This window comes from Phalangium opilio, unplaced genomic scaffold (assembly GCF_054372755.1).
Source record: "Phalangium opilio isolate 3A_F unplaced genomic scaffold, DU_Popi_V2 ptg000003l_1, whole genome shotgun sequence".
NCBI classification, from domain to species: domain Eukaryota; kingdom Metazoa; phylum Arthropoda; class Arachnida; order Opiliones; family Phalangiidae; genus Phalangium; species Phalangium opilio.
In genome coordinates, this window is record NW_028324145.1 from 13,097,026 (window position 1) to 13,112,304 (window position 15,279).

The window sequence follows — 15,279 nt, forward strand, 5'->3', positions numbered from 1 at the left end:
GAAGCACCCGGTAGTCCGAAAACTATGCGAAAACCGATTTAACCGAATGGTATTGAAAGTTCCCTGTTGAAATTTCGGGAGTAATAGAGTACTTGTCTCTCCCCAAGCCCCAACTACTTTTCAAGTAGAAAGGGGTAAGAAACGTATCCCCCCTTGGATGACAGTAAAGGTGTCGGTGCATAGAACCTACACTCCCCAGGAATGGAAAGTGGGGTTTTTTGTCCCTCACGTCGCTACGTTCTATGTTCGGTTCCATGTATTGATTTTTTTTTTCTTGAGGAGCGGAGTGTGTGCTGGTGGACAGTCTAGTTTTAACATTCAAATTTATAGGCACTTAAATATAGAGACTTCCTGTTTTACCCTTATAAAATTTATATATAATAATCGCTTAGTGATGAGTTCGCTTAGCCAATATAAATGCTCAAAATGCGTCTTCTTTACAAGTAAATTTACCCTTTTAATTGCCCACGTAAAAAATATACATGGACATGGACCGAATTTCTCCTTAACTTGCGGAATAAATAATTGCGGAAAATGTTTCAAGAATGTTGAAAGTTATAGAAAGCACGTCTATAGACACCACAGAAATCTAATTACGGAAGAAAGTGCCCGATCAAATATCGAAACCAGCTCTTCAGAAAGCCTAGCTAATGAAATCTTGGGCAACGATGCAGATGGAGGTTTTATTGACGTAGACGAGCAGTTAGAATTTAATCTGAAACCTCTGGAATTAAGAGAAACTATAGTAAAACTTATTTTGAAATATAGAGAAAAACATTTCTTGCCTAAAAGTGTGACTGAAAATTTGACAAATGATCTGTTTGATTTGTGCATTAATATTCTTGAAGCCCAGTGCTCAAAGATTAAGGCTATACTTCAAGCAAATAACATTAAACTTGACGAAGATCAATTGTTTAAGTCAACAAAAGAAGTCAGTGAAGTATTTTCCAGCGTTAATACTAGTTATAAATTGTCTTCGTATTGCATCACGGCATTGAATATGGTTCAGCCTCAGCAATTTTCATTTTGTGAGAGCGTCAACAGAAAAAAACCTAGTGTTTTCCACTACGTGCCAATTTTGAAAGTTTTGGAAGGAATCTACAGTAAAGAAGAAGAGCCACAACGACACATCAATGTTAATCACATTCCAATAAATTTAATTGCTCATTTTAATCAAGGGGAAATAGCAAAGGATATCATAAAAAAGAACAACTCTGATGTGGAAACTATCCAACTTCAATTATACGTAGACGAGTTTGAAGTTGTCAATCCAATTGGCTCCAAAAGAGGAAAACAAAAGGTTATCGGGTGCTATTTTTCGGTTTTAAACCGCAAAAATCAATATAGAACCAAACTAAGCGATATTCACTTGGTCTTCCTTGCAAAATCGAAAGACGTCGATGAATTTGGATGGCATGAAACGTTTCGTCCGCTTTTGTTTGATTTGGAAAATCTGGCAACAAACGGGATTTATAATAAGTGTAAAAATAAAAATATGCGTGGATTTGTGAGTATATTTTCAGGAGATAATTTAGGATTGCATAAGCTTGCCGGTTTCAATGCGAGTTTCAACTCGGGCAGAATTTGCCGATTCTGCATGACGGACAGAAATGATATAGGAGATTTTTTATCAGAATCTGAGGTAGAACTTCGTAGTTTACAAAGACACCTTTATCATTTGGAATGCTTGGCTTTAGATGAAAAAGAGGGTTCCATTTACGGGGTACGATCGGAAAGCCCTCTGCTTAAACTTAGTTATTTTGATTTAACAAGACAGCTCCCAGTAGACATAATGCACGATTTACAAGAAGGGGTCATTAGTAAAATACTTAAACTCCTTCTATCGGAAATGATGAATTCGGGCGGCCTTTCTCTTGAAATTTTAAATCGAAAGCTGTGTGATTTTCCTTACGGAAAATCCGAAAAAAACAGGCCTCAAACTCAGATTAGAAATGCTATCTTGGGTAATGGACAACTAAAGGGCACAGCCACGGAATTGTTCTGTCTTTTCAGACTATTGCCCCTGATTTTTATAGACTACATATCTAACGATAATCCATACTGGGGGATATATATAGAACTTAGGCAAATTTGCGATTATTTATTCTCCCCTTCTATACCGAAAGAGCATTTGACTCTGCTTGAGCAGTATATCAGAAGATTCCTTACTCACGTTAAGGAGTTATGTGGTGACCACTTTTTAACACCGAAATTTCATTATCTTATTCATTACGTAAATTGCATAAAAAAATTTGGTCCGCTTCGCCACATATCATGCATTCGCTTCGAAAGTAAGCACTCCTACTTTAAAGCCATTACCCAAAGTTGCAAAAATTTCAAGAATATTACCAAAACTTTAGCACAGAAACATCAGTTTTACCAGTGTTATAACTGGCTGTCAGAAAATATACCGTGCATAGAACAAACATCTTTAGGGTCATTCATTGAAAAATCAGCTCTACCTTTGGAAGTTCAAACCCAACTTAGCCAGGATTTACCTGATGAAATATACTCTGTTAGAAGCGCAATTTACGATAGTATTCAATTCGCGATCGGAAATCTTTTTGTTTACGAACTAACAGCTTCGTCAAAGCCAAGATTCTTCCTCATTAAATTTATTTTCTCTGTAAATAACCGCTTAATAATAGCCGGAACGCTTTTAAACTGTAAAGAATTTTGTAAAATTTTGCATTGTTATGAAGTTGCCGAAGACCACTTTTCTGAATGGAGAATAATCCAAGCGGGTAAATTCACAAATTATCATATGATAGACCAATATAAAGTGAAAAACAAATCTTACATACCCATGCGGTACGGCACTCTTTCTAACCTTAACTATTTTTGAGCTACAATATATATTTTGTTTTCAAAATTATGATGTATACAAACCGATTCGTTTATTGTTAGTAAACTATGAAATAAATGAAAAAATTTGTAGAAGTTGTAAAATAGGAATCAAAATTATTTTACTCCCTTAAAACACCTTTTTTCAGGTATCGCGGATAATCCCCAAATGGAGTGTGGAATTCAGCACTCTTCTTTAAATACATTTGGGGAGTAAAACGGGAATAAAACATAACATACTCCTTTTTAATACCGTATCCAAATGGATATGAGAAAGGAGTACTTTCTAATTATTCCTTTCATACACCGTTTAAGGTGTATCCAACGGAGTATGAAAGGAATAAATAGGAAGTACTCCTTTCTTATATCCATTTGGGGTGTAATAAAGGAATAAAACAATTTATACTCCTTTTAAGATCCCTTCAATTTAGTACCGAAATGGAGTATGAAAGGAATAAAATTAAAATCATTCCATTCTTTAACACCCTTAAAGGTTTAAAAAGGGTGTAAATTTTAGTTAACTCCTTTTTCGCGATCCTTAAACACCTATAATGGAATATATGTATAAAGTTACTCCATTTAAACACCCTTTAAACTCCATATTTTTTTAGAGTGTAGTAGCAGCGGCGGCTTCCGTATACCCAGGAATATATCCTCCACCCAGAGTTTGACACTGACACCCTTTAGGTGTCCCGGTTACGGGTTACAATAAGTAGAAAGGTATCTGAATTCCTATGGTCACTAGTTTTGTACGTAATGAATTTTCCAATGAGACGGTGGTCTCTTTTTTTCTTCTTCTTCTTACGGTGCCGACACCCTTATCTGACTGTTGATCCCAGTTGCAGTTTTCTTCTCGCGACAAGCTTTGGGAACAAGAGAGAGAAGGCTTAAGTCGTATTGATGTGTAATGATAAACCTCGTCAGATAAAGTTAGTCGTTGCCAATATGATTTACGTCGAAATAGACTTTCTCCCAAGAATGAGAGATGAAGGTGATATATTACCTTTGAAGTTTTGAAACCGTAATATTTCATAGCTGTCTTTAAGAACGCTAGCACAATTTGTAGCTCAAGGAGTGCAGTACATTCCAGTTTAGAGAATGTTAATGATAACTTGAGGTTAATCTGTTTTTCAGAGAGTTTAGTATATGCCATTGAGACTATTGCCTCTGAGACGACGACGCCTTAGGTCTCTTTGGCCACGAGAATTCTTTCCCGCCTATATTAAGTCTTTTTCGCGCGGTCAAACTTTCTCGTTCAAACCCCCCCCCACACACACACACTCTTTGACTATATCGAGACAGGTGTAATTTGCTTTCCTCTTCTTTTAGTGGGTCTTCCCGAGACTTACGATTATTATCTGGTACTTTTCTGTCTCCCGTCTTACTATATGGTCCTTCTAGAACATTGAGGGAAAGCGCCCAAAGGGTGGGGGACACTATAGCTAGCGTTGATAAATGTCTTCTCGCTCGACTAAAAGTACGACTAAAACAACTTAATGTCCTTTTCGGCTAGGGAGATCTACGCTGTACTGTCATCGCCCGTAACCTTTGACCGGCGTACGACGCCCTTAACTCGCTTCGCCGATATTTATCGCGTCAACTCGGCGCTAGCGATGGACTATCTTTTTTCCCGCACGGGTCATTAGTAGAAAACGTTTACCAAGAGAGAGAGAGAAACTTGCAAAGTCCTCTCTAAAATAGTTTTCCTTTCTCCGAAGGGTTTGCTTTTAATTAAACATAGGAGATATGGAAGCCAACAACCTTAGGAAGGCGCTAGTTTATAGAACTTGAACTGATCAAGGAAGAAAAGTTCGTAACTAAAAGTCGGTACGCTTTTTCCATTTGGTTCAATGGCCTTTAAGTCCGGGTAATGTACCGAACGATTTATTTAAGTTACGAGCTTCTGGGCTGATTAGTGTAATCCCCTTTTAGCCAGAGTCTTTTAAAAGTTTGGTCTTCCTTTCGGGAGATAGTGATATCACGAACTTAACCGACCGTAACTACCCCGTGGTTTAAGGGAGGAAATACCCTGGAAATTAGGCCTAATCAATTTTGGTAGTCACGTGACTTTTATCTACTTTTCTAAAGCGCCAATCGCGATTCTCAAATATTTCAAAGAATATTGAAATGAATATGTGAAATTCCTGTTATTGAAGATGAGATACTTTTCAAATCTAACACCTTAATTGATCTCGTGAATTTTTTTAATATGTCAGCTTAGTATTCTCGTGGGAATTATATAAATTCATGGTTTCACTCTCCACGTTCCGATAGTTTCGAGCTCGTGCGGGGGAAAAGAAAAAAAGAAAAAGGTACAAGAGGAGGGGATGAGGGGGGGTCGATGATAAAGTTTGGTCTCTTGTATATAGTTTTAACCCCAGTATATAGCCGCCCTTGAACAAATTTCTAGTTTGCCCCTGTATCTATTGATTTTCTTCACAGCACTGTTTCTTTTCGCGCATGAGCCGAACTAGGTTAACTGGTCGAAATACCCATCGCCTCCTCAGTGCCATCTATCGTAAAATTTTCTTTTCTCTTTGATTCAATTTGCGATTAAATTCTCTTTCTCTTTTCAGGGGCCCTAAATGGGCAAAGAAAAAAAAATTCGCTTCTAGTCCGAAGTATTAGCTTGGGGTCAAAGTAGACTTTAGATTATAGTTTTAGGCGTATCTACTCTTCCGCTTCCGCGAAGAGCGATTGGTTCGAACGAGTAGAAATACTATAAAATAAACGTTGAAAGTTTTCTAGGAATTCGAGGAATGTTAGAATAGGTTATATATATTAAAGTAAGCGCTCCATTCACGCGAGAAAGGCATTATTAATCTAGAAAATGGCGATTATCGACTCGTGTACTATTCCCGAGGGGTCGCACACGCTCTACCCTATTTGATACGCTGTCTTTAGAAAGCTTTAGAGTTGTTTCAGTTTTTAAGCGTACTTAACTTGAGAAAATTGTGGATTTAATTATTTACCATCATTTTTGTCGCCGAAATTTTAGGCCTTATATTGAATAAGATTTTGATAAGTAATTGACCCCTCGACTTTAGCCTTTGGCCCTAACCTCCGTGAATGAATTTGTTAATTGCAATTTACCCTTTCCTTAACGGATATCCCGTTCTCTCGCAATGCGTTAAATTCCGGTTTGTAAACTTATATATAGATACTCGATAGACTTATTCAATATAAGACTACTTCTCGATTATTAGATCGCGATTTCCTGCCCAAAATTACCCTGATCAAAGCTATAGGATAAATAACACTTGCCATAAATTGAAAAGGTCCTTAAATAATTTTTACTGAGAAAATTGACTTGATTCGATGATTAAGAGGTTGATTTTCCAATGGTGACTGGATTTTCGTGGGATTTGGGTTCAGTACGTGGTTTAATCTCAACTTGAGAAAATAAAATGAGGGTTTGCGTTTCCTAATAGCTAGCTAGCGTCTTGGTTGGTGGATGGGAAAATTCTATTAAGGTTTCATTTGCATATCTTTCGCATTACTGGTCCCGATGATGATTCTAGCCTCTTAGTTTCGTCATATGCTCTTTCTTTCTTTCTTCGCTTTATTGCAAATCTTCTTCCAGTCTCGCCTTAATCCTGATTGGCTGCCGGAATGGATTCGTTGCTCCATAATTTCTTTTTATTAAGGGCTTGTTCTTTTTTAGTCTTTTCATCACCGTCTCTGACCTTTTGGCGGGGCGGTGTCCTCGGCTTAATTCTTAGCTAAGCCCAAGAAGTTGATTAGGAATTGTTCTTCGTCCCTGAACTCTCTCTCTCTGTCTCTCCTCCTCTCTCTCTCTCTCTCTCTCTCTTAATTGTAGTCTACCGAAATCTGATACTGTCCTTAATTATTTCTCTTTTCCTTTTACTAATCTTTTCATTTTCTTTCAATGTCTTTGGAAATTAGGGAAATCGCGAGAAATTGAACCAAGGATCCGTTGATGATTGTTTAAAGAGATAGTGACACGATATTATAGTACATTTGAAAATATAAGGGGTTATTTGTATAACCTATTGAATAAGTGTTCTGCGTAAGTTATTTGGGTTTAGATTACTTTCTCTTTAATCATTTAAGCTTTATTTACTACCGCTTTTAATTATCCCAAACATTGCCGTCACCTAATCAGGGATACTGACTCGTTCGATACTGAATCGATGGAATTAGAGATTATTTTAAAGGTGAAGTGACACCTCATGCCTAACCACCTGTTATTGGGGTTTTTGGAAAATAATTATATCTTTTCAAGAATAATAAATAATACAACATATTATATGTTTTATATTATAATTTATGTATATAATACTTTAGAACGTTTTAGGTTTTCGGTGGTAGTATTCCTTTAGAGAAGAGGGTAGAGTAAAATCATAAAAGGATATATTTATATATTTATTCATTGTTAAGCTACTTTCCAGCGGCGGTTGCTTTTAATTCTTAATAGGTCCCTTTCCCATTTAATAGGACTTGGCCATGCAGTCGAACAGATGTTAAATTACTCACGACTCGACGCTCTCTATTGATTTTAAATCCTTCCTAGCCTACTTCCTCTCTCCTCCCCCTCCCCCCTCCCTCCCTCGAGCGCCAGCTTTGACCGAAGCTCTAAACACGCCAAAAACAAGATGTCGCTTTTAGGGCTTTAGTATTTTTTTGTCATTTTAACCGAGATTCTTTCAATTAATTAGATACTAAGAATAAATTCTTAATTTCTCGTGCAAGGAGAAATTTATCACTAGTGATCGCTGGTGCAAATTAAGAATTAATAGCATTTTTTCCGAGTGTTAGCAACATTGTTGTAACCTCGCAGCGTACTTCAATCGAAATGGTCTATCTTCTAGAGGGGTATATATATATATATATATATATATATATATATATATATATATATATATATATATATATATATATATATATATATATATATATATATATATTAGGTAGAAGGGTATTCTATAGGTTCTCTTTGGCGAACGGAAGTGGTAATCCTCCTTAAGCCTAAGCCTCGTCGAAACCCGCTTTGATCCGCTTTCCGCTCCTCTTCTCTTCACTCTCTTTATCCTATTCTCATCAGTCAAAAGAAAACGAAGCCCGCAAGAGCTATCGAACTCCCCTCCCCCCCCTCCAAGCTGGAAAAGAAACTCTTCCACTTCCTAGACTCTAGCGCCTTCAGCCCCTTTTTTCCTTTCGATACCTATTATTAAAAAAAAAGCGCCAAAGGGACTAAGGATATACTTGGTTCTCTTCCTGGATCTTTTTTTCATAGATGTTTTTATATGGCTTGACGAATTTCATCCATAGTTTTGTCCACCTTAGGATGTGATGGGGGTAAACTTATACATTGAGAATGGATAGGTTGTGTGTTTTCATAAAAAAAATATATATTTTCGCAATGTATTTTGTTAAATTAGTAAAATTAAGTCGATAAAAACGCATTGTTAGTACTTTGGGAGAAGCCTACATTCAGGCTGAACCGCGTAATGTATTTTCTCATAGACCCCTGTAGAACTGTTTCACCCGCTATACTCCGGTGCTGTAGAAAAGCCAGCTTGTAGGGGCAATATTATTTTTATTATTATTATTAATTCTTTTTGACTACAACTCTTTCCCTAATAAATTTGGTAGCATTAAATTAGGGTTACTAAATTTATAAAATAATTAATTTTGCTGTGGGAACAGAACCTAGATTAGATATATTTTTTTTCCTTTGGTAATAAAAAAGGAAAATCGAACTGGACTCCAGAAAAAGATGTTTCCATCTCTAAATCTTGCTTTGAAATCCCTGTGCCATTTTCATATATCCTTTTTTTCTTTTCTGGCAAATATCTCTGTCCTAACACCCTCCCAGCCAGCATTTTTGGGTGATGTCAAAATCAATGGAGAAGTTTGCTACAGTTCTATCTCTTCCTCAAATCCGCCCCCTAAAATATCTCCCTATAGTACTAGTACTTCTTTTACGAAACCCTGCAAACCCCTGTTTCCACCCTCCCCTTGGCAATCTCGCAAACTTCTCGAGTTTGAGAACTGTGTTTTTTTTTCTCTCCCTCTCTCGTAATAATAGTCTAGATTTGCGGTTTTTTTCTATCGTGTTAAGATCTCTCGGATACACCTTCTTTTCGGGGACTATGAATTAAGAAAGAATAGTCGAAAACATTTTAAAAAGGGCGGGAAAAGGTCATTTTGATGTACTTAATCCACGAGACGCTTTTGCCGTCAACTCACTCTGCCTTTAGTAGCGCATTTTTTATATTAAAATGAAAGTCTATCTGGCTGATACTTCTCTTTTGAATGAAAAGGTCTATAGTTTCTTCAAGAAGATAATACAGCGCGTGAGCTCGTGAATTGAGAAAGGATGATGACGTGGAGTCGATAGGTCTTTTTGGCGCGTGAATCATTCCTAGCTTTCCTCGTGCAAATCATTTTTTTTTTAAATAAGGCGCAATTTAAGCTACGTATTAGCCACTGTCAAATACGTTGTTATTTAGCAAAGGGAAGAAAAGAAAATGCTTGAAAATAAAACAAAATATAAAAACTAAACTAAACTAGGGAATCCGGTTCAACCCCTTTCTTTTTGGCGCGGTAATCACCGGTTTTAAACGCCGCCGGCCGATCACGGCTCCGACCTTCTAGCTAGCTCTCTTTCTATCCAGGCTGGGCTGTCAAGATGCGAAAATAAATCGCCTTTGATTCTTATTATTTGGAGTCGTCGTTTCAAATGTGGCCTAGTCTTTTTTCGAAAGAGAGGGGTAATTTGAACCAACGATACCTTCTCTTCCGCCTTTCCTCCTACCTTTTCACATCAAACTCTCTTCCGAATCTCTTCTTTATAGTAGGCAGTTGAAAAAGAGAAGAAAAAAAGAAATAATAATTTTTTTTCTCCTACTGCCGTTCCAAAATTCGATTTGATAAACGACACCCCCCTTCTAAAGCTAAAAAGATTCGATTCAAGCATCTCCTACTCGACAAAATTTTATATTTATTTTTCTTATTGGGCCAGAGGAAGGTATAGCTTGGTATGGCGGTTTTTTTTTTAGTGGCACCACAGCGGATCGAATGAAGAAAATATATATCGTTTTAAATTTTCTTATTTTTTTTATGTATTTTGGTATTTTTGGGAATGTTTCTAGACCTGTTTGTCTGCCCCTAATCTTTTAGCTTAATATAATAAAGAAATAAAAGGATGAAAAACATTTTCGTGGAATGTAACACAAAATAGAAACAAGGGGGGAATGGAGTAGGAAGTGATTTTTTTCCTTTATAAACATCCTAATAATTCTCAAAGTCGATAGCTAAAAAAAGCAAGCGTGGTTTGTGTCTAGAGTGGCGAACAATGGGAGGTATTCCGTGTTACTGGGAACGATGAGACATGGGTTGAAATAAAAGACGAAAATGAGATGAGGTTAGAAAAAAAATGGAAGTATGTATGTATGGGTTAGCCCCAAAAACGGGAAAAAGTTTCCCCATAGCTTGATTGCCACGTAGACGTAAGTCGAAGTAATGATCACCCCTTTGCTGAAAGAGACTGAGAGGATAGGGTAAGAACAGAGGATTGTTTAGTAGTATTAGGAAAAATGACTTAAACCGAAGTTAAGCCCAATACTGGTCACCTCTTTTAATAATAATTTAATGAAAACCGTCCAAGGCTTCGCTATACGTCTTTGTGACCTCCTTGATTTAAACTTCGTTTCATTTTATATTCGTCTGTTTTTAATACTTCTTTTTAATTAATTTCTGTTATTAGTAGTAGAGGGAGGGAGATGGATCCGTGGGTCTCTTATCTTTTTGGATCGTGGCATTGGCCACCGATTTCCGCACACCTGACCACCTCCCCTGTAATCCTCTCTTATTCTTACGCCCAATCGATTACACAACCTTCTTCGTTTTTGGGTGTTCTTTTTTTTTTTTTTTTTTGGCCCCGGGCCCGTTACATCATGATCCTATATACTTCTCGGGAGGAAAGAGGGATTAAGAGGGAGGGGAGGGTTTGTGGGTCACGCAAATAGATACCCTCCTTCGAGGATTAAAGTCACTAAAGTCGAGGATCCACTAATCTCCACCTTTAAATCCTTGCTCGCGTGCTACTACTGATATACCTTTTTCCTCTTTTGTTTTTCCAAATTAAACCCTTCCACTCCCTTTTTGGGGTTATCTTTTATCCACGACGTTCTTTCGACCACCAGGGTCTTGTTTGTTGTGTCTTTGTGTGTGTCTCCTATTTTTCCTTCATTATCTTGTACTAGCGTGTCATTCGGAGGGTTCAACGCGAATGAAGGCTGTAGACCAATTCGATGGAAGGCTTGTACGAGTCTTAAACGCGTGCACCTTTTGGCTAAGTTCAAATTTATTAGAATGAATATAACCCGGGAGAAAGGTACTGAGGGTGAAATTGCTGTAACAGCAACGGAATTGGAAGGAAGGCCCGGGTCTTATTCGCTTGGTTGACTTCTTCCACTAGAGATGTTGACTTTTGAGTGAAGGGAGGAGGGAAAATGGGGTTTAAATGTTTTCCTATAGTTGTTTACAAAACCCTAGACGCCATCTACCAAGAATTGTGTTGACTAAATGCGATAAACTAAGAAAAACCTTGATATATGTAATCCGTGATGATAAATGGTTTGGTATAGGCGAAGAGTTGGTTCGGTGTACTCGTGTTTTGACTTAGTTTTCCCTTAGTTTCGTGTTTTATCGTTTATTTCTTTATTGTTTGTTTAAGGGGTTAACCCCGGGTAGGGGGAGCGTTATATGATTTAAATGTAAATGTTTGTTTGAGCGGCGGCGGCGGCACGTCAAACTGTTTGCTTGTCCCACACCATATACGTGACTTTCCAATAATGATTTATCATTTTGGTTTCCATAGTAAATTTAAATCATTTTAATTTTGTAAACCACGAGAATAAACAAGATCGAATGTTTATTCGTGTTTAGAAATTTAGAGACGTGTATTTATATTTTTATTATTATTTTTAGTTAGGTTTCTTGATAGACGTGTTTAAAAAGGGCGCGAAAAAGATGGAATCAAAATGCAAAGGTCACAGAGAAGTTTCTAAATCATATAAACCTCTTAAAGGGCCTCCTCGAATTCTAATGTTTCTAAAATTACTTTCAATAAACATAATAATTTAAGAGATATTTTATAGTTCCTCCTATTTGAAAGCTATTATATCTTCGTTTGCTCCTCACGTTTCCCTCGCTTAACTATCGTTATTTTAGGAACCAGTAAGAGCAGAGGTAAAAAATGAGAGAAGCTATAGCCTTTTTTACTCTATAATGTTATTGCCATTAAAATTTTCAGGTTTCTCCCTTCAATATCTTTTTTCTTCTTCTTCTTCTCTTCCTTTACTTAGGCCTACATTTAACCCCAACTTTGGTTCCTCGCTGGACGTCGAGCCAAATCGACTAGCGTAATTTATCTCAACATAAAATCGGGGTTGCGCCCACTAAGAGATGGGAGAGGCTAGAAATAAATGTAGTAGTCCGAAATGGTACCCATTCCTCCTCCTCCGCCGCCTCATCCTCAGCTTCTTCCATCCTTTGGAAACATTTCTTTCTCGGGCTACATAGCCATCCCTTTACAAAAAAAAAAGAAGTTTTATTTCTTATATAGCCCCAAAAAACCTCCCACCTTTTTTCCTAGGATACTATAAGGTTTGTTCAATCTAAGTGAGACAATGAAGCGATGTTAGGGGGAAATAGGCTATAATGGTGGGTTGAAAATGCACCCAAGATATATTTGTATGTGTTGAAACAAATACTTTGAACGTTAGTGAAGTGACATCTCCGCGGAGGAGAGAGAGAACCCTTCTGGTTTTTCTTACCTAACATTTTTAAACTTTGGGACATCAGAAACCCCTCGTAAAGTTCATACCATATGGAGATTGCAATAGGGAAATATATAAAATGAGCTTAAAATCGACGTGTATTGAATCGCGAATGATTGTATGTTGTTATATAGTAATCTGAGAATGGCATAAAACTGATTGAGATCAGTTTAGGTTTAGTACGAAGTTAAGAGAAGGAAGAATTTTAAGACGTTTCAAGTCTTGCCCTCTCTTTCTTAGCGTTGCAAACTAAACTTGACACGTACGCGTATGGACCACCCCCATTCTCTCGTGTTATATGTATTTTTTTACCGTCTACGCCTGGAAAATGCTTTTAGTTTGGGAAGCTTTTTTGTGTGTTTTAGATTTCGTAATAAATGTTCCGTTTTCAGGCGCTTTATAACCTTTTCTCCCCCCCCCCTTTGCCTATTTCTCGCTTTAGTTAATACCGTATCCCAACGGCGGGAAACATTACAACGGATGCTAGACAATGATTAGGATTGTGTTTATATTTAGTACGTGATACCTTTTGTCCTTATTGCATCCACGTATTGAAATAAATTCCAAAGAAATCTCCATTCACACGCCTGCATGCGTGGTGGTGGTGGTATACTGCATGCTGTTTAGGTTTTTATAACTTTTCTAAGGCCTGTTAAATAATAGCTTTTATCGCATTGACGATGCGTTCCTACGCTTCTCTACCACCATTGTTTATATACGCCATTCCTTTTAAAAGGGCATGAATTTGTGAGATTTTCCCCTTAAATATTTATTGTAAACGAGCGAGAAAGTAATCTTTACCTTCTTCTATTTTGAAAATATTGACCAATTCAATATTCTTGGGGGTTTTAAATAAATTCACCAAAAGGGTCAAAATGAAAAGCCATTATTATTTCAGTGAGCAGGAAAAGAGAAATAATTTTATTTTTATTTTTTATTTATTTTTAACGTCTCCTGCTTTTTATGTTTTGTAATTCGAATGTAAGGTTTTTATTTTTTTGACCTGACTCGATCTTTTTCTTTAATTTTTTTCACAGACAGATTGAGCTTTAATAGTTTGTCAAGCGATATGTTTTCATCCCATATTATTTAACTTTTTTGACCAAAAAGTTTCCTCTTTATGTTAGGGGGTAACGTTTAATAATTGACACTTAATGTGATTGACTGGTTCTCTGCTAAACGGTTTAATTTTTTTATTTATTTATTTATTTATTTATTTATTTATTTATTGGAGGGATAGGGTTGCTAAGCCAAATTGACTTATGTGCAACCCCCCAAAAGCATTAAGGTACAACAAATGAACCGAAAAATATTAAATTATTAAATAAATAAATAAGGAAACTTGATCTTGTCCGTGCGGTGTACGTCCTCCGGGACATCGGGCGAAGGAGATCTTAGTACGCGTGTTATTAATAATTATTATCTATGAAGAAGTCTTGTTGGGAGGAAGCAAAGTGCCGAGACCAAGGCTTAGGGTTGTACTTTTCTCTTCCCATCTTTCTTCTCTCTCTTCCCTTCTGTCTCGCGCCGATTCTTGTCCTTTGTTCTTTTAATCGCGACAAACCATTTGGAAAAGATCCTGACATCGAGCGCCGGAGCGCCTGCTGCCCGTTGCTCCCCGATTATGAACCTGGGGATGGACCCGAGCTGGGCTTACGTTCTCTGATTGGGGCCTCGTTACCTCCTCGAAAGACGTCACCTTGAAAACATTCCCGCGGGTCTCATTGCCGCTTTTGTCTAGATAGATAGTTTGGCCTCGGCTTTAAGACGTGTGTTCCCTTTATCTCCGTTACGATAGCCCTTGGCGGTACTTCTTTTTAACCAATGGACTATTTCTATCGAAGATTAGCGCGGTATCGGGACCGACTTTGGTAAACTATAATCGAAGGCGAGGACCGACTTCCCATACACTTTCGACTGAAGAAGTCCATCGAAACACTTTTTTTACGGTTAGGGAGAAATATATTTCAAACTAATGGAATTAGATTTTCCCAAGTTTGGTCAAGGGTAAAGTCGAAATCGCGCTCATCTTTGATTGAAACGGTCTATCTTCGTCTTTTGTTCTAGACGAGGTATTAGGGCAGATAAGACGCGCACCCATTTTGCCCCCCCCCTGCCCAATCTCTTCTTTACTAATTAGAAAAGAGGACGTAAGAAGATCACCACCTCTAGGTTTGTCTTATCAGCCTTTGACACACCCTACGACGACGACTTGGGCAAAAATCTCATCCTTATGGTTACATTACATGGCCGACGTTTATAACCACCACCACCGAGACAGGTGGCGCCCCCGTTTAAGTTTTATCGACTAAACCTAATTCAATTTCGGATCATAACACGAACCATCTTTTTTTTTCCTACCGCTAATAAATTTTATCCAAAGTATTTCCGTTCCAATCTGAGATACATACATATATATTCAGCGATTAAGGCTTAGCAAGAATTTCGTTTTAATGTTGACCCAAGGGTCGAAAGGGGTGTAAACTCCAAAGAGCCGTCTTATCTATCTCTCTTAGTAGTTTAGTTAAATATTCCGGGCGCGTTACGCCAATTTAATCGTACAGGAAAGCGACGTGATAATTGGTTTAAGCGCTTTGTCGACTGTAATAAGCGTATAGTGCACACT

At 37.5% G+C, this 15,279-nt stretch overlaps 1 protein-coding gene across 1 annotated transcript in view; it reads left to right on the forward strand.

Moving 5' to 3' along the window:
* Nucleotides 1-15,279, forward strand: part of LOC149717948 (nucleolysin TIAR-like) — a 223,007-nt gene that overhangs the window by 140,664 nt on the left and 67,064 nt on the right. The gene's annotated exons all lie outside the window — the stretch shown is intronic.